This window comes from Oryctolagus cuniculus, chromosome 15, assembly GCF_051225735.1.
Source record: "Oryctolagus cuniculus isolate XC-2025 breed Fujian yellow rabbit chromosome 15, ASM5122573v1, whole genome shotgun sequence".
NCBI classification, from domain to species: domain Eukaryota; kingdom Metazoa; phylum Chordata; class Mammalia; order Lagomorpha; family Leporidae; genus Oryctolagus; species Oryctolagus cuniculus.
In genome coordinates, this window is record NC_142881.1 from 23,802,800 (window position 1) to 23,822,123 (window position 19,324).

The following is a 19,324-nucleotide window of genomic DNA, read 5'->3' on the forward strand; positions in this document are numbered from 1 at the left end:
TTACTGAAGTAATTGGGTAAAGCTGGCAAAATGTGTTTGGTTTTAGCTGATGACACTGAATAAATCTTGTGTCAGGAATAAATTGTGTATTCATGGAAACTTCAGTGTACCTATGAACATAGACCAGCCCAGAAATCTGAGAGCTTGATCATATTTTCTCATATGGATTCAGAAGCATTATGAAAATGGATTTAAATAAATGTCAGGGAAAATGCAACTGTGAAACCCAACAAATCTGCGGTTCCATTTACAAGACAATGGCTTCTCCTTAGAGATGAAAGGGGAGTCTGTTGATACTATGTATGAACATGAGTGTGTGTGCCATGCTCTGACATACAAGTTTACTACTGAGCCTCATTTTCTTTGAATATCCTATAAAATCTAATATGAGAACTTGGTAACTAGAGTGCAAGGTACTACTGCCTGGGAAATGTGTAAGTCCATGTAGTTGTAACTAACAGTACTAGCTAGCTGATCGAAGTGAATGTCTAGCTTTGTGCTGGAAACAATGGCCACAATTTTTTGAATCCCACAAAATGACCTAAATCCAGAGGTATGGGAGACTGAATATACAAAGTAAGATACTAAGAACATTTCTGCTATTTTCTTCTGAAAGTGATAGAAATTCTAATTCATTTGATTTGACTACGATCATGAAGGATGAGCTGGTGCTTGAAATTTTGTTTCATGGACTTCTAGCAAACAAGACTGAGGATGAATTTGGTCTTGTGATTTTGTTAAAGATTTATTTATTTATTTGAAAGGCAGTGTTACTGAGAGAGAGAGAAAGAGAGAGAGAGAGAGAAAGAGAAAGTGAGAGAGAGAGTGACATCTTCCATCCACTGGTTCACTCCACAAGTGGCCACAATGACAGGGGCAGGGCCAGACTGAACCCAGGAACCAGGAGTTTCTTCCAGGTCTCAGCAAAGTGTAAGGGGCCCAAGGGCTTGAGTCATCTTCTGTTGCTTTCAAAGACACATTAACAGGAAGCTGGATGGGAAGTGGAGCAGCCAGTACTCAAACTGGAGCCCATATGGGATGCTGGCAATGCAGATGGTGGCTTAATGCAGATATGGCACTGTGCCACAGTGCCAGCCCCTGCTCTTGTGATTAACATACACTAGTCATCACACTCAAACAACCATTTTAATACCCCAAAAGAAGGTTCTTTAACTGATTCCTAGATAGCAATGTAAACAACGACGATTCTTCACAGGGTTTATAAATTCATGCTTTCCATTGGATTTTTCAATTCACTCCCCCGCCTTCCATCACCATAAATGATACTAAAAGAGAAAGTCAGGATGATTTCAAACTCACCCAGAAGATCCGTTTATACTGTTCACTGCATGGAAAGAAGCTTTGGAGCTTATCTTTTGTTTCTTCATGGAGGAACTGTTTCCGCTAGAGACCACATGCTGACAGACACATTAACATTGGAGTTCAGGGAAAACATAGCCCTTTCCTATTTTCCAGTGTCTGAAATGCAAAGAATGTGGGCAGCAAAGTGCAAATACTTGGATGTGTACCCAGGGTCTTCCTTTCTAGGTTTGTGACCTTAGACTAATCAATCTGCCTCACTGGGTTTATTGCTGTTGTTTTTGTTGTTCATAGAAATGGAGTTTTTTAAAAATTTGTATTACTAATTTATTGTTCTTATTTTGGAATGCAGAGAGACAAACAGATAGACAGAAATCCTCTATCTGCTGGTTCACTCCTTAAATGCTCATAACAACAAGGGCTGTGCCAGATTGAAGCCAGGAGCAAGGAATTCAATATAAGTGCCTTCATTGGTGGGAGAGCCCCAACTACTTGAGCCACTGCCTACTGTCTCCTAGGAAATACATTAGGAAGCTACAATCAGGAGTAGAGCTGGTACTCAAACTCAGGCTCCCCAGTATGGGATGCATCAAAAGCAGTGTCCTAACCCGTGCATCAAATGCCTGCCCCTGCCTCATATAAGGAGTAAAATCCAAATGGATGGGCCGACACCACATCTCAATAGGCTAATCCTCCGCCTGTGGTGCCAGGACACCGGGTTCTAGTCCCTGTAAGGGCGCCGGATTCTGTCCTGGTTGCCCCTCTTCCAGTCCAGCTCTTTGCTGTGGACCAGGAGTGCAGTGGAGGATGGCCCAAGGCTTGGGAGACCAGTAGAAGCACCTGGCTCCTGGCTTTGGATAAGCATGGTATGCTGGCCGCAGCGGCCATTGGAGGGTGAACCAACGGTAAAGGAAGACCTTTCTCCCTGTGTCTCTCTCTCTCTCTGTCCACTCTGCCTGTCAAAAAAATCCAAATGGATGAAATAATGTATAGGAAAAGTGTTTTTGAGGCATAGAGTATAAAGAACAACAAATTGTAGTGTTTAGTTGTATAAAACTGAGCATCAGACCTCATGGATTCAAATCCAAAATCCATTGCTTAGAAGCAATGTGATGTAAAGAATTTTGTTTCTGCCTATTTAATATTGAGGTATTAACAGTCTCTCCACATTTCTTAGCATTTTGCAGTGAACTCAAAATAATATCTTATTAAACTATTTTGGAAACATGTGTCAGAGGATAAATGCTCAATAAATTTTAGTTATTTTATTTATTATAGAGATGTGATTCTCTTCCTCTCATGTTTTCTTTTTAATTACCCTATTTCATTTATCTTGTCTTATTTAATATTGTTGTTCCTCTTTTGTGTCTGCTTTCCAAGCCTCCCTGCCTCTCTTACTTGGATCTGTAGAACAGGCACCTACTGTGTCTTCTGAGAGAAGATCCATCTGTGACTCAGGCCTGCCAAGGACTGGTAGGGCTACACAGATGGCTTTAATGCTTTAAAAGCTGTTTTACCAAGTATACAGATTCACACAGAAAGCTCTCTTTTTTATTTTTTTGACAGGCTGAGTGGACGGTGAAAGAGAGAGACAGAGAGAAAGGTCTTTCTTTTCCATTGGTTCACCCCCCAATGGCCGCTGTGGCCGGCGTGCTGCAGCCAGCTCACCACGCTGATCCAAAGCCAGGAGCCAGGTGCTTCTCCTGGTCTCCCATGTGGGTGCAGGGCTCAAGGACTTGGGCCATCCTCCACTGCACTCCTGGTCCACAGCAGAGAGCTGGAATGGAAGAGGAGCAACCAGGACAGAATCCGGCACCCTGATCAGGACTAGAACCTGGTGTGCTCGTGCCACAGGTGGAGGATTAGCCTATTGAGCCATGGTGCTGGCCCAGAAAGCTCTCTTCAAATCTTTACTTATCTAATTAGTATGAAAGTGGTTAATATTTTAGGACAAATTTCTATTTTGAACAGCAGACTTGTAGAATGATAATCACTTTAAATAGCACTCTGACCTCAGAATCAGCCCTTAAAGCACTCCAGTCTGGCTGGAAAGCCTAGGGGGAACTTTTCAGGCATGGAAATCCAAGATAGTTTGGCAAAATATGTCCTACATAAAGGACCTCTGTGTATGGGACCCCAGTGGAAAGAAGTAGCCACCAAAGAATGATGTATCTTTCTCTGAAGGGAGGAGAGAACTTCCACTTTGCTTATGGTCTTGTCAAGCTAATGGATCCAAAAGACTTCCATAGCTGAAGCAGTTCATGTCAAGAGCCTTGGGTGATCACTGATGTCATACATAAGGGTGTTATTTGTCAAATAAACAAGAGTCACTGTGCACTAACTTCCCATGCAGGACCTCTGTCCCCAAAGAGTTATAACATGAAAGTTAATAGTAAAGCTTGTTATGGAAAATCATTTCCTTTTAGTGTATTTAATGGGAGATATTATTATGGCTCATAAGTTATAGCTATTTCTAAGAGCTTACAAAAGATGTATCATCCTTGGGTTCTTCTTTAAAGACAATTAAGTTTAAAAGGAAAAAAAGGGGAGGAAGGAAGGGAAAAGAGCAAGGGGGAAGTGAAATCACCTTTGAAAAGCAATAAAATTGAACAGCCCTTGTCTAGACTGTTGAAGAACAATTATTTTAGTTTCCTTCCTTCCTCCCTCCCTCCCTCCCTTCCTTCCTTCCTTCCTTCCTTCCTTCCTTCCTTCCTTCCTTCCTTCTTTCCTTCCTTTCTTCCTTCTCTTTCTTTTTCTGACTAAACAGGAGAGGGAGAAGGAAGGGGAAAGAGAGTGGGTGGGAGAGCAGGTAAGGTGGGAAAAATTACTATGTTCCTAATGTTGTATTTATAAGATACATTCAAATAATTTTTTTCTATTTTGAAAGCATTCAAAACATGTTCGTTAGGCAGGCAATGTGCCAGTCAGAGAGTGAGTGCAGAAATGAGGAAGGCTGACATTCCCTGTGCTTGTTTCAAATATTCTGGTATGAGAGTTTCCAGAGTACATAATTTCCGGATCACCTTTTCAAGGCTGGGACCCACTCTGAGGTAGACCTTCTAGAATGCCACCTCTGCTGGACTTCTTCATCTTTCTGTTCCACTTTTTTCTCCTGTGAACACTTTCTTAATAAGTCATTTACACAGAGATCCACATTCAGATCTTTGCTAAGGAAACTAACTTAAGAAAATGCCCAAGAGGAAAAGGAGAATAAGCCATGGATATAGTCACTGATTCTTGAGTGCAAAGTATCAAAATGTTCTTTTTTGTCAACATTGCTTTGGGTTCTGTATTTCCGATTAAAATAGACAGAAGTTATAGTATAGGACGAGAGTTAAGAGTCTCAGATATTAACAGAATTCAGAAAACCAGCGGGCCGGCGCTGCGGCTCACTAGGCTAATCCTCCGCCTTGCGGCGCTGGCACACCGGGTTCTAGTCCCGGTTGGGGCGCCGGATTCTGTCCCGGTTACCCCTCTTCCAGGCCAGCTCTCTGCTGTGGCCAGGGAGTGCAGTGGAGGATGGCCCAGGTGCTTGGGCCCTGCACCCCATGGGAGACCAGGAAAGCACCTGGCTCCTGGCTCCTGCCATCGGATCAGCGCGGTGCGCCGGCCGCAGCGCGCTGGCTGCGGCGGTCATTGGAGGGTGAACCAACGGCAAAGGAAGACCTTTCTCTCTCTCTCTCTCTCTCACTGTCCACTCTGCCTGTCAAAAAAAAAAAAAAAAAAAAAAAAAAAAAAAAAAAAAAAGAATTCAGAAAACCAGCACACATCCAAGGAAGGGATGTCCTTTTGGTAGCAGTGGAATGACTCACTCTTTTAGAATTATTCTTCAATTCCAAAGAAGACAGTGGTGTGCTATTAAAAAATAATAGTGGTGGACTTTACAGACTTACAATATCAGAAACTTTTGCCTAGATATTTTAAAAATGTTACCTCAATCAGAACTACTAGAAACTGTGAGAGCACATTATCATCACTCCCTTTTTAAAATTGGAGAAACAGGGGCCAACGCTGTGGCGCAGTGGGTTAGAGCCCTGGCCTGAAGTGCCAGCATAGCATATGGACACCGGTTCTAGTTCCAGCAGCTCCTCTTCCGATCCAGCTCTCTGCTATGGCCTGGGAAGGAAGTAGAAGATGGCCCAAGTCCTTGGGCTCCTGCACTCATGTGGGAGACCCAGAAGAAGCTCCTGGTTTCCGATCGGCACAGCTCCAGCCATTGCAGCCATCTGGGGAGTGAACCAGCGGATGGAAGACCTCTCTTTCCCTCTGGCTCTACCTCTCTCTCTGTCTTTCAAATAAATAAAATAACTCTTAAAAAAAAAAAAAACTGGAGAAACAGAGACATAAACAGGTTAAGTACCTTGTCCAAAGTCAAAAAAATAAAAAGCGGTAAATTTCAGATTTGAGCAAAGATACCTGGACTCCAGAAAATGGACTGTTATCAATACATAATACTGCCTTTCCAGGAAGAACTAATGAGATGATAACCAATGTTAGCATTATTGGTAGGGAAACAGCAACAGTGTTGACTATCTACTCTGTTGAGGAGACCAGGCTGCATTCAACAGTTGTCTATAAATATAGTATGTTATCAAAACTTCATAAAAAATAAAGAATAATGATGTAATCACAGCTATTTTAGAAATGAGAAACTGAATCAGAGAGAGTTTAAGTGATTTACCATAAGTCAAAATTAGATAACAGACCCAGTCAAGGTGAGAATAACCTATCTCAATTCTCAACAGAATGCAATAGGATGTTGAAATGCAAAAAACACTATTACCCTTTGTTTTGTAGTAGCTGAATTATCTTTTTTAACTTTTTAAAGGTCTCTTTATTTTGAAAGAGTTACAGACAGAGTGAGAGAGAGAGAGAGAGATCTTCCATCTTCTGGTTCACTCCCCAGATGGCTGCAATGGCACTTGGGTCATCACAGGCCATTAACAGAGAGCTGGATTGGAAGTGGAGCAGCCCCAACATGAACCAGTGCCCATATGGGATGCCAGCATCACAGGTGGCAGCTTTACCCACTATACCACAACATTGGCCCCATAGCTGAATTATCTTAAAATAAGAAATGAAAGGATATTTTTGAAGTTTTACTTAAAAGTAAACTGTATTCTATAAAAATCTTTATTTTATTTAGTATAAAACCAAAGACTATTATACATTTTAAAATTTTTTTATTTTGATTGTAAAGATTTTATTTTGTGCTCTCTCATACACATTTTCTGATTTTAGTTTTGTACCTAAGTTTAGGATGATCTTCAAAGACTTTATACATTGTATGAGTTGGAAATGGAGGTTCATATGTTTTATACTCGAGTATCGATATTCAATAGTCCAGGACTATTTGTTAAAATTTTATGTTTTCCCATTAAATTTCCTTGACTGTGTGCAAGTTTATTTCTGGATTCTTTATTTCAGTACTATCCAATCTTTATTATTGTAGCTTTATAGTAGCCCATAAAATCAGTAGTATACCTCCCTCTAAATTTGTTCTTCATTTTCAATATTGTTTTTGGCTACTCCAGGTCCTTTGCATTTCCATGTGCATTTTAGAAGAGCTTGCCAATATTTCACCAAAGACACATGCTGATTATGAGTGGAATTGTGTTGAAACTGTTAATCAGTTTGATAAGAATGGAAATCATAATACTATTATTTTTCAATCTATAAAGTTTCCTTGACTCAAAAGCCCTCTTCTCATCTATTCTGCTGAAATTGGCCCTTTTGGAACAAAATCCAAATCATTTGTGGTTGAATATTTTTCTCTCTTTTAAAGGTGAACAGACCTCAGTCTTTAAAAAATAATAACTTAGCTCAGCTCTCCAGAAGGACAAGGCTCTGGAGATCTTGCTTGGGGATTGAATACCTGCCATTTTCCCAAATTTAGGATGATGCTTCTTCTTAAACAGACTACAGTTTTGGCAATAACTACAATAAAAAAAAGCAACTTCCACTGTATTAACATGAAGTTGAATGTTTGTAATTTCCAAAAAGGCATTTATATCCAATAAATAGGCTTTCTTTAGACACAATTTAATAAGGGCAGTTGAAAGCATCACTTTTGGAAATTTCTGTTTCACTTTCATTTGAGCTGATGGAATTTTTTATATGCAGCCCACAAAGAATGTGAGACATATACTGACTTTACATATTTCTTTCTTTTTAAAAACCATTTTACTGAAATACAGTATACATACCAAAAATGTACATATGTACACAGATAAACGAGTTTCTTGTCATCTGATAACCATAACCAACATCTGAATTAAGAATAAAACATTACTAGTATCCCAAGAGTCTGGACTATTCTCTTTCCATTTCTTTTTTCTTTAAAGTGGCAAAGAATAGTATATTCTCATTTACATGGTGTGATTCAGTGAAGCAACGCTTATAAATATATGCCAAATAGAGAGAGTATAAAAGCTGTGTGAATGGGATACATATTTCTTTCAAACATAACAGCATGAAGATACAAAATCAAGCTGATAAACTATTTTAAAAATCATCCAGTAGAAAGCAATTTCTGATGTCTCAGTAACTAACAAGACCTTGATGAAAATAATAACTTCCAATATGAACTGAAGTCACCTATAGAGAAGAATTTAATTCCAATAGAAAAGCACCTTGGAGCGCCATGGCGAATGGAACAAAATCCAGTTTGGGTGACGATAGGAGACAGTTGTTGGTGTTAATCTCATTAAGGAACACAGGATTTAATTAGTTGACTCCTATGTAAGACCTCTGTGGGGCACTCACTGAAAAAAAGGGGGAAGAAAGACAATAACTTCCTGAACAAGCTGAAAAGAGGTTCAAGTAATGCACCTGGCAAGATGTAAAAACGAAGAAACTTAAATGTGGAAATGCTTCATTTCTTTCATATCAACTATTACAAAAGTGCTTAAGTCTGTGTTCTTCCAAATAGCATAAGGCAAAAATAGAGCTGCAGGTTTTTTTCCCTTAAAGGGAGGATGGAGTGGGGGCTTTGGGGCTTGGTACTGGGGACTAAGGCCAAGGGATAGAAGAAATTACACAGGAAATATGAAAATCCAGGATAGAAATGTGTTGGTTTGTCTTCAACATGGGCAACTGGGTTTATTCCTCCAAAATATTCTGAACTTACTTTTTCTTTTAAGATTTATTTGTTAATTTGAAAGAGTTACACAGAGAGAGAGAGAGAGATGGAGAGAGAGGGAAGTCTTCCATCCACTGGTTCACTCCCCAGTTAGCCACAATGGCAGGAGCTGTAGTGACCTGAAGCTAGGAGCCAGGAGCTTCTTCCAGGTCTCCCATGTTAGGGGAGGGGCCCAAGCACTTTGACCTTCTTCCACTGCTTTTCCAGGCCACAGCAGAGAGTTGGATGGGAAGTAGAGCAACTAGGACCCAAACCGGCGCCCATATAGGAAGCCAGCAGTGCAGGTGGTTGGCTTTACCCGCTACGCCACTGTGCTAGCCCCCTGAACTTGTTTGTAGAACACATCTTGGAACTATCCACTCAGGAAAAACAGAGACACATTGATCTAATGGCTTCTATCGCAACTGGTCAAGAGCAGCTCCACTCTGGAGTAACATGTATCTGAAAACTTTGGGAGTCCCCGTGAGCTCTCAATGGTGTTTTGCCAAAAAAGTCACTGGCAAAAGCAAGAGGCACACAGAGTAGACTCCAGGTGGGACATTGCCCCTTGCATCAGCAGAAGCCTGGTTAAACCACCATGAACTAGCTGCAGGAACAATGGCTGGACTAAGAGAGGAGGCTGCAGAAACCATGAGTGGAATAACAAGGGATGCTGTGAAGATTTTAAGTGCTGTACAGGAAGCTGTAGTACAGTAGGGCTGTCACTGGTGATAGTATTCCCAACCTCAGTAAATGGAGTGTGTTAAATAGTTGCTTGATTCAAATTGAAAGTCAGTCTGATGATAGACAATTAAAACCCTCTCCTATATCCAATCTTTTTGCTCAACTTGTACCACATGAATTACCTTTCTCATACAATGACTGAAGATGTAAAAGATGTCAGCCTTCCCACCTCTGCCCTGTCCTGCTTTAAAAACACTTTTTCTCCAGGGATAAAACTCTAAAGGGTGTTTGTTGGTATGAGTAGCAGACTGTAAAGGACATCTCTGGTAATATGAAGAATTTTAAAATATATCAGTGATGAGAATGTCATTTAGTCTAGCAGTTAAGACTCTGAGACATCTGTGTCCCACTTTGGAGTACTTGGGTTTAATTCCTAGTTGTGGCTCCTATTCCAGCTTCTTGCTGACGTGAACCTTTGAAGGCAGCATTGATGTCCCAAGCAGTTGAGTTCCTGCCACCCACATGAGAGATCTTGATTGAGTTCCTAGTTCCTGGATTCAGCCAAGCCAAGTCCCAGCCATTATACCCATTTGATGAGTGAACCTGTAGATGAGAGGTATCTTCTGTATCTCTTTTCAAATAAATAAATGTTTTTTAAAAAATTACCAACAAACAATGTTGAGTATATTTCTTATTGTGTATCTGGTTCACAAAGGTAATATTTATGTAAGAGGGCAAACAGGGAGGCACCTTTTTAGGGAGCAATGACCTGAGTAGCATTTGTGATGGACGGATAGGCCTGAGTCAAAGCTCTTAGTTTTTTGCTGCCTCCTTGTGGGGAAATAAAGACTTCAGAAATAACCTGGTACTCCAGAGAGGGTTTGTGGAGCTATTACAGACACAGGTGACTCAGAGAGGCCTTCCATTAATGTGAATTTTCCCAGTGAGAGTCAACATAACCTTTACAATGGACTTTAGGAACAGGTACTAGTTCACTGTACCAAAGAGACAAATGAGCCAATTGCTCCTCAGCAAACAAAGATTCTAGGGATGAAGTTAGACTAGAAACACTTGGGAAGAAGATTCAGTTATGGTTCTTTTTGCCTGAGCCAAAAATTCAAAGAGATTTGAGGTGATAGCCCCATACCTCCTGCTTCAAAACATCCAGGCACTGTCTTTGGAAGAACAGTTGGAGGGAAAGGAACTCTTAGGGGCCAGTGATGTAGTACAGCAGGTTAAGCCACGATGTAGCATCCCATATAAAAGCACCCAGTTAGAGTCCTGGCTGCTCTGCCTTCTGATTCAGCTCCCTGCTATTGTGCCTGCGATAGAAGTAAAAATTGATCTAAGTACTTGGGCCCCTGCCACCCTGTGGGAGACCTGGATGGAGTTCCAGGGCTCCTGGCTTCAGCCTGACCCCATCACAGATGTCATGGCCATTTGGGGAGTGAATCACCATATTGAGGATCTCTGTCTCTTCCTCTTCCTTTCTCTCTGTTACTCTGCCATTCAAATAAACAAGTTAAATATTTTTAAATGAAGAGGAACTCTTAAAAACTGAAAATAAATAACTCCAACATGATTAATCTGTTTACATAACAGTGTTATTGAGAAAGGGTGTGTGTCACATTTAGTAGACAATTTTACAATGCTTCTCCCGCTTCATGCACAACAAACACAGTATGCAACATGAGAGATTCTTAGGAAATTATGCTCAGTTGTAGAAAATTGAAGAGCTGTATGTGTGCGTTTGAGTGTGGTGTCGGTTTTTTTTTTTTTTTTTAACCTGACTATATATACTAGCAAATGGAGATGAGCTCCAGGCAGTATAGCCAGAGGGGAGAAGAGAGCTCCAGCATAATCAAGTGCTTACTAAGAGCGCTCAACAATGTTCTTATAGGAAAAGCTGTGGATGACTTGAATGTTGAGGGAAGGAAGGTCGTGTAAGAGATGGATGTTGTTACATATGCAGTTCCTTTATCAGCTTTCTTTGACCAAGAAATCATTTACTAATGTTCCCCTCTGGACAGTATGGCAATTTTAATATTTTGAGTGAGCCCTAGGAGAATTTGAGTTTCATTTCCTTCATGTACAGCAGTTATTGCTGTCTACCTAGCCTAAATTGTAACACATTGTTTCTCCTCTAAAAGTTTGAACAAATCTCAAAGTGTATTTATATTAGCTTTGGAATTTCTAAACCAACAAGAGCTTCCTGTTAGCATTATCTGCATTAAAGATATTTCATTGTAAGCATCCTTCATATTAGCCTGCTCGATGCTCTGTGGATGTATCTCTTGTTGTCAGGGAAATTGAGTTTCGGTTTTTTTTTATGGAGCACAATAAATTATACATGCAACATATTTCATATCCTTATAGCCAGAAAGTAAACCTGTCACCATGATTTTGAAAATGGGTTCCTCATTGATACAGTACTTCACTGAGTAGCCTCCACGAAGTGACTGACCATCTCGTGATTCAAAAACCAGTGCATCCCAGCAGTGATTATTCATCTATCTCTGTATCCTTTTTATATGACATTATTACTTTATGTTTGGTTTAATTCAAAAAGCCTATACTTAATATATTCTGTGCATCTTTTCTCTGTGGATAAGCGATAAAGGGATTGTTCTTGTCCTTACAGAGCCCACAATCTAATGAAAAAATCAGAGATGTGCAAATTCCTAAAACATAAGCTAAGTTTTAATAGAGATTAATAATCTAGCAAATCCAACTATAGTATATATCATATTTGCTTGAACACATGAAAGAGTAGGATTTGCAAGTGTTGCAGAAGAGGAAACATGGGAAATAAAACTGAACCAGGTATTGAACATGAGACCTGTAGGATGAAGAGGATTCATACCTTTCTGATACAGAATAGTATAGACATAAATACATGGAGAGGTGAACAACCTGCTGTGTCGGGGAAATGGCAAGTGAAGCCACTGGATGAGTGAAGAAAGGCATGAATGTGAGAAAGAAGCAAGAAACCTGCTTTGAAACAGCACTGAAGTCCCTTCCAGGGGATTTGGAATTTTTCCTTTCAGGAGATTCCAGGATATGTTATAGCACTTTGCTAGGTAAGGAAGCCAGCCAACCACGAGACTAAAATTATTACTTTTCTTCTACGGCCTGCAAAGTTTCTCAGTCTGGCCTTCAGTCTCCCTAAATTTGATTCTTGGGTAGAAGAAAAATTACACTGGGGGTAGGTGTAGATTTTTGAATACCGACCTTCTCTGTTCACTAATAGCATTTTTGACATCTGCAACAATTGACCCTTTCCAATTGCATTAGAGCAGCAAATCTTACCTTCCATCATTTTATAAACCTGTGAAAATAAAACTGAGTGAAAGCAAAGACATTGCAGCACTCACAAGTTTGTGCACCGGATCTAAATCGAGTTCCTGTGAAACGAGAGCTCTTAAGCAGCTTTCTCCAGAAGGGTTAAGAGAGAGAAAATGAAGACATAAAATCAGTAAACAAATATGTGAGTTCTGCAAATGGTCCTGTTTCCCCTCAAATGCTGTATCTGCATTAAATGCACATTGATGACGAATGGAATGCCTCCATTTACTGGCAGGTCGATCCTGAGAACCCACAATTTCTGATGTATAGCTCCAATTTCCAAACTCTGAGAAAAGTCTCCTTTCCTTACAAAGCTCTTTAGAACTATCCCTTGGGGTTTTGTTGCCTACAATGATCAAAAGACAGACAAAAAAGGAAGCATCAAATGGAGCCAGGATGCAGGGAATAAACATAAAGGGAGTTCCCAGCGGCTATTTGTCTCCAAATGAGAGCAGCAGTGGCTATTGTGCATATGTCATTCAATCCGAGTTCACCATGGCTGCCGAGATCAGGATCAATATGTGCTACTAATCAAAATGGCTTAACAATCATTCTCTGCAGTCACCTAAGTGATACCAAGTGGTGTTTATTGTTGTCTCAGTATTGACAGCAACATATGTTCTATTGAAATGTTTCAAAGGTGGGAATTGGCAAAATGAGGAACTATCACCCACTTTGCCATGGGTGTTCTTATTCTCCCAGTGAAGGGATCCAAGTGCGTGGACTCCTCCAGAACACAGAGCCCCACGCTCCTTTCTGACCTCACAGCCCCACGCGTAACCATGCTCTGTGTTTAGTGCAGTCTGTTAGTTTGGAAGAGCTAATTTCTTGCAAGGCAGTGATCACTGAAGGTTCAGTTTTTGCCTCTCTTTTCTGGACCCTTAAAGGATGCTGATATGGGATTTTCTTGGAAGAACTCGCATTTTGATTTATAGGGACTCCCTAAAGCTAGATTGGGAAATAAGTGAGGCTAAGGACCAAAGGCAAGGAAGGAGGGAAGCCTTAGAAAGCGCATTGGTCTCTCTGACCTAAGCCACATTTCCCAACTCGCATTACTTACCATCCAGATGACATTTCAGGTTTTATTTCCCATACCCTTCCATCTGCCTTCCCATTTAATTCAAAGTAATGCAGAATGCCAGAGTTAATCACAAAGGAAATGCGGTGTTGGGGAATGAAGCCGCCAGGATGGCAGAGCAAGTGATACCAGCATTTACTTCCCATCTCCCAAGTCCCCCAAAATAAATATGGACAACTATTTGCAAACAAAAACAGCCCAGAGAGGGCTCACCAGCCTAAGGAAGGAGCTACAGTAACAAAGAAAACAAAGAATAAGAAGGACCCCATAGAAGAGCTCATGGGTGTTATCAGTATCCCTGCAGCTCCAGGAGATGGCTAGCAGCAAGGGGGGAAAGGAGAATCTATTGGCATCAGCCATCCTGCAGGGGCCCCCATAGTCTCTGGCGGCTTACTACACAGACAGCACTGGTTCTCTTGCCGCTGAGACAAATAGCTCTCATTCCCACTGTGGAGCCCCCAAGAAGAAGAAGCAGTTGCATGCCCTTCCCCCCACAAAAAGTAGTATTCTTGGGCCACTTTCAGAAAGGACTGGCCAGCTCTCTCAACCCCTTTGTGTGCACCATCCTGAAGCCACAGCTTCCGTGAGCATGTCCAGACACAGATATGGGCTCTGTGGATACACTGTGCCTGTCCACATCTCAGACACCAAAATTATCACTGTAGCTAGCTAGGCTTCACTTTGGGACCTGAACCAAGCCCTTCCTTCATGTACTTCCTCTCTGGGCATCAGCTCAGTGGCCGCAGAGAGTTCGGCCCCACTATAATCCTGAGTCTGCTCTGCATATCTGTCCTAACATTCTTGGCACTCTATTATCACAAGTCAGGTGTTGGTGCATTCCATACTGCTATCCATTTGGCAGTGGGGGTATCTGTGCTCCAGGCATCAAGACCGCTACTGCTTCATAGCCCAGAGTTATGCTGCCTCCGGGGCTGCTGGTGATTATAGAATCACCTCTGTGGATATTTCACAGGCATACAAACATGTAAGAAAGAGTGGGCCTTGGGTGCAGTAAATACGATGTTGCTTGTGATACAGTATCAGAGTACATGGGTTCAAGTCCTGGCTCTACCACTGAGACCAGCTTCTGACAGCTCTGCACCCTTAGAGGCAGCAGGTGGTGGTTCAGATACGTGGGTCCCTGCCCCCGGTGAGAGAGACTCAGAGTGATCTCTGGGCTTCTGGTGTTGGCCTGGCATTTGGTGAGTGAATCCACAGCTTGATGATCTCTATCTGCCTGTATGTTTCTCTGTCTCTCAAATAAAAATAAGAGGAAAAAGGAGAAAGTTTCAGGACAATATCCATGAAGAATATAGGTCCAAAAATACTCAATTAAATACTAACAAATTGCAATTAGAGCACATTAAAAAGATCATTTACCATGAATAAGTGGAATTTATCTCTGAGATGCAAGGAAGGATAGTTCAACGTAAGCAAATCTATTAATGTGGTGCATCACATTAGCAATGAAACACAAAAGCCATATAATCATTTCAAAAGATGCAGAAATAGCACTAGACAAAAATAATAAGAAATACACACGCAAATAAAAATCTTATTTGTATGTGACAGGTAACATGGTCAGCAATGTAAAGTCAATAGCTTTGCCTTTCAGATCACAGGAAAGATAAGGATATCCACGCTCACAATTTTTACTCAATGAAGGAAGTCCTAGCTTGAGCTATAAGGCAAGAAATTAAGTGCAGCCCAATAGGAAAGGGAAGAGTTAAACTGTCTCTGGTTGCAGACAATATTGTGCTAAAGACTCTTCAAAAAATAGTAAATGTTAAATCAATAAACAAGTTCAGTAGAATTGTAGAATGCAAAATCAACTTATAAAAATCAGTACTGTATTTATGTACCAACAATAAACTCTCTGTTAAATAAAACAATGAAACAATCACATTTACAATAGCTATTTAAAGATACTTAAGAATAAATTTAACCAAGAATCTGTGCACTGAAAGCTATAAAACATTGGTGAAATAAATTCAAGAAGACATATATAAGTAGGAAGATATGGATTTGAAGGATTAATATTGTTAAAATGTTCATACTACCCAAAGAGATCTACAGGCTGAATGCAAACCCTATAAATATTCCAATGATATTATTCTCAAAGTAGAAAAATCATATAATTCAAAGGGAACCACAAAAAATTTCAAACAGCCAAAGTAGTTTTGGATAAAAGAACAAAAATGGAGAAGCTACACTGACCTCAGCCACAGAAAGACAACAGAAAATCAAAGGACCATATTTCCAGGAGAGAAATTTTCAGTGAGCAGTGGACAGCAAAGAACTTATCGGGGCATCGAGGAGAGAGGACAAACACACTGCTGCCAACTACACCAGCAGGCACTCCTGCATCTGCATGGTGGCCTCCTAGCTGGGAAGTGTCATCATGCCAGAGTCAGGTGGAAGGAGGCTGCTGTGGCCCCTTCCAGTGGCAGTTGTGACTAGAAAGGATTCCACAGCACCCTTTGAGTCTGATCTGGAGAGCTGGCAGGGGTCTGAATGAATGCTTTGCTTCATGAAGGGAGGCCATGTTGCTTCCCTTCACTCCCTCAATCAAAGAGCCAGAATCAATTGGCTATGATGAAGTTACAGCTGAACACTGTTCTGACTCAGGGAACACTGGGCAGCCCCATTGCTGTCAGAGGCCACAGTGGCTGGGGCACCTTGCAGGGAAGAGAGTGGGCATCCTATGCCCTGTGACTGTTTCAGTTCTGGGCATAGGCCACAGAGCTGAGAGACTTGTGGGTTGGGGCTGGATTCCATGCATCCACCTGGTCTTGCTTCAGAGATTTGGTGCTCCCTGCATGCTGTGGACAAATCTCACAGAGGGATCAGGGGACACACTGTGGAGTGAGTCCATGCTCTTGATAGTGTACTTGCTTTGGTGGGTGAAATGCACTCTCACTATGAGCTCCCTCTACTCTGTGAATTCTGGCTCATGCTGGCATAGCAAAAGGATGCAAGTGTGAATACACTATCTGATTCCAACTTCTCTAACTCCACTGACTGTAGTCAGAAGAGCACTCCACCATGCCCATCTTGGTGTCACTCAGGTCTCTTGCTCCACCCACAAACCATGGCCAGAGCACACAACACATACCCCTGGAACTGAAGTATAAGACTTAAGCAGTCCCCCAAGATCAAAAGGCTCATTTCCAGGAATAAATTTTCTTGTTTTATATTTTATTTATTTGAAAGGTAGAGTTATAGACAGAAGAGAGAGAGAAAGGTCTTCCATCCACTGGTTCACTCCTCAAAGGGCCACAACAGCCGAAGCTGGGCTGATCTGAAGTCAGGAACCGGGAACTTCCTCCAGGTCTCCCACACTTGTTCAGGGGCCCAAGCACTTGAGCCAACTTCTACTGCTTTCCCAGGCCTTAGCAGAGAGCTGGTTCAGAAGAGGAGCAGCCAGGACTGGAACCAGTGCTAGTGGGATGCCGGCACCATAGGTAGAGACTTAGCTCATTACACCACAACAACAACCCCCCAGGAATAAATTTTCAATAAAAGAAATCCTCCAGAGGATACAGTAATGAGATTCCCCAGATGTGCAAAAATAAACATACGAAAATAAGAAACATGACCAAAAAGGCAATATAACTCTGCAAAAGAACAAAATAATGAATTTATATTGGACTATTAAGAAGAGGAGATTGATAAATGCCAGAAAAATAATTCAAAAGAATGATTGTAAGGTTACTGAAAAAAAAAACACAGAGAACCAGTTCAATAAAATAAGGAAATCAGTGCATGACATGGAGAAGAAATCCTGCAGAGATAGAGATATTGAAAAAAGCCAAACAAACAGAAACACTAGAAATATTCAATAAGTCAGGTAAAAAACACAGTGGAAAGCCATAACAAAGGAATTTGTGAGGCAAATGAAATATCTAGAAGACAGGTCTTTTGAAATATCACTGTTGAGCAAGAAATGAAGAAGAAATTAGAAAGAAAACAATATTTGCCAGTTTATGATCTTTGGGATACCATTAAACAACTAAATATACCAGTCCTAGGATTTTCTGAAGGTATAGAAATAAAGAATGGCTTAGAAAACCTATACAATGAAATAGTAGCAGAAAGTTTCTCCATTTTAGAGAAAGATATACTCATCCAAATATAGGAAGCACATGGCATACCAAATAGGCATGATCAGAAAAGAAACTCACTGTGACACATTACAAATTAGCAAATGTAAAACAGAAAGAGAATATCCTAAAATTTGAAAAATAGAAATGCCAGATCATCGTTAAAGGAATCCCCCATCAAATTGACAACAGATTTCTCAACAGAAACACAACAGGACAGGAAAAAATGGAGAGATATAGTCAAGTCCTAAAAGAAATATCTGCCAATCCAGAATAATTTATCCACAAAGCTTTCATTCACAAAGGAAGATAAAGACATTCTAAGACAATCAAATATTGAAATAATTGGTCACACTCAACAAACCTTATAAGTGCCATTAAGGATGTACTACACACAGAAACAGAGGAAGCCATCAACATCATGAAAGAATGTGAAGGCAGGAAATCTAGTAAAAGAATAAAGGGGATTCAAAACATGGCTTAGGGATTTTTATGGAAAAGTGACAGGGATAATTCATTATTTATCTATAACCTTGAATATAAATGGACTAAAATCTGCAATTAAAAGATATGGACTGGCTGAATGGATAAATAAAAGACCCATTTACATGCTGCCTACAAGAAACACACTTCCCAATGAAGTTACACACAGAATTAAAATGAAAGAATGGAAAAAGATATCTCATGCAAATTGAAATCAAAAGCAACAAAGAGTAGCTATCTTGATATCAGACAAAATAGACTTGAAGACAAAAAATATTAAGAGACAAAGAAGGATCATTATGTAATGATTAAGGGATCAATTTATCAAGAAGATGTGACTACAGAATAGGCACCCAATTCTAGAGTACTGAGGTTTTTAAACCAATTGTTAATGGATCTAAAGGGAGACATAAGCTCCAAATCAATAATAATGAAGGACATCAACACCCCGCTTTCATCAACGTGCAGATCAGCAAGACAAAAAACAATCAACAAAAAACAGCACAGCTAATCTATACTGTATACCAAATGGACCTAGTAGATATCTATAGAACATTTCATCCCAAAACTTCAGAATACACCTTCTTTTTACCTATCAATAGAACATTCTCTAGCATAGACCATATATTAGGTTACAAAAATAAATGTCACAAGTTTAAAAAAAACTTGAAATTATATGATGTATCTTCCCCAACTACAATGGAGTAAAGCTATCAATTAACGATGAAATCAACTCTAGAGAATACAAAAACACATGAAGACTGAACAATGTGCTCCTGAATAAACATGTGACCTAGAAGAAATCAAATGGGAAACCAAGAAATTCTTTGACATGAATGAAAATGAAAACACAACATATCAAAACTTACAGGATACAGTCAAAGTAGTTTAAAGTGGAAAGTTTACAACAATAAGTGTCTACAATAAAAAAAAATTGGAAAGATCAAATACATGATCCAACAATGCATCTCAAGGCTCTAGAAAAACAAGAACAATCTCAACCCAAAATTAGCAGAAGGACAGAAATAACAAAAATTAGAGAAGAAGTAAACAAAATACAAATAAAAAACTATACAAAAGATCACATAAATGAAGAGCTATGATCAAAAAAGTGAAAGATACCAAGTGTTGGCAAGGATGTAGAGCAAGGGAATTCTTATACACCGTTGGTTAGAATTTAATCTTGTACAG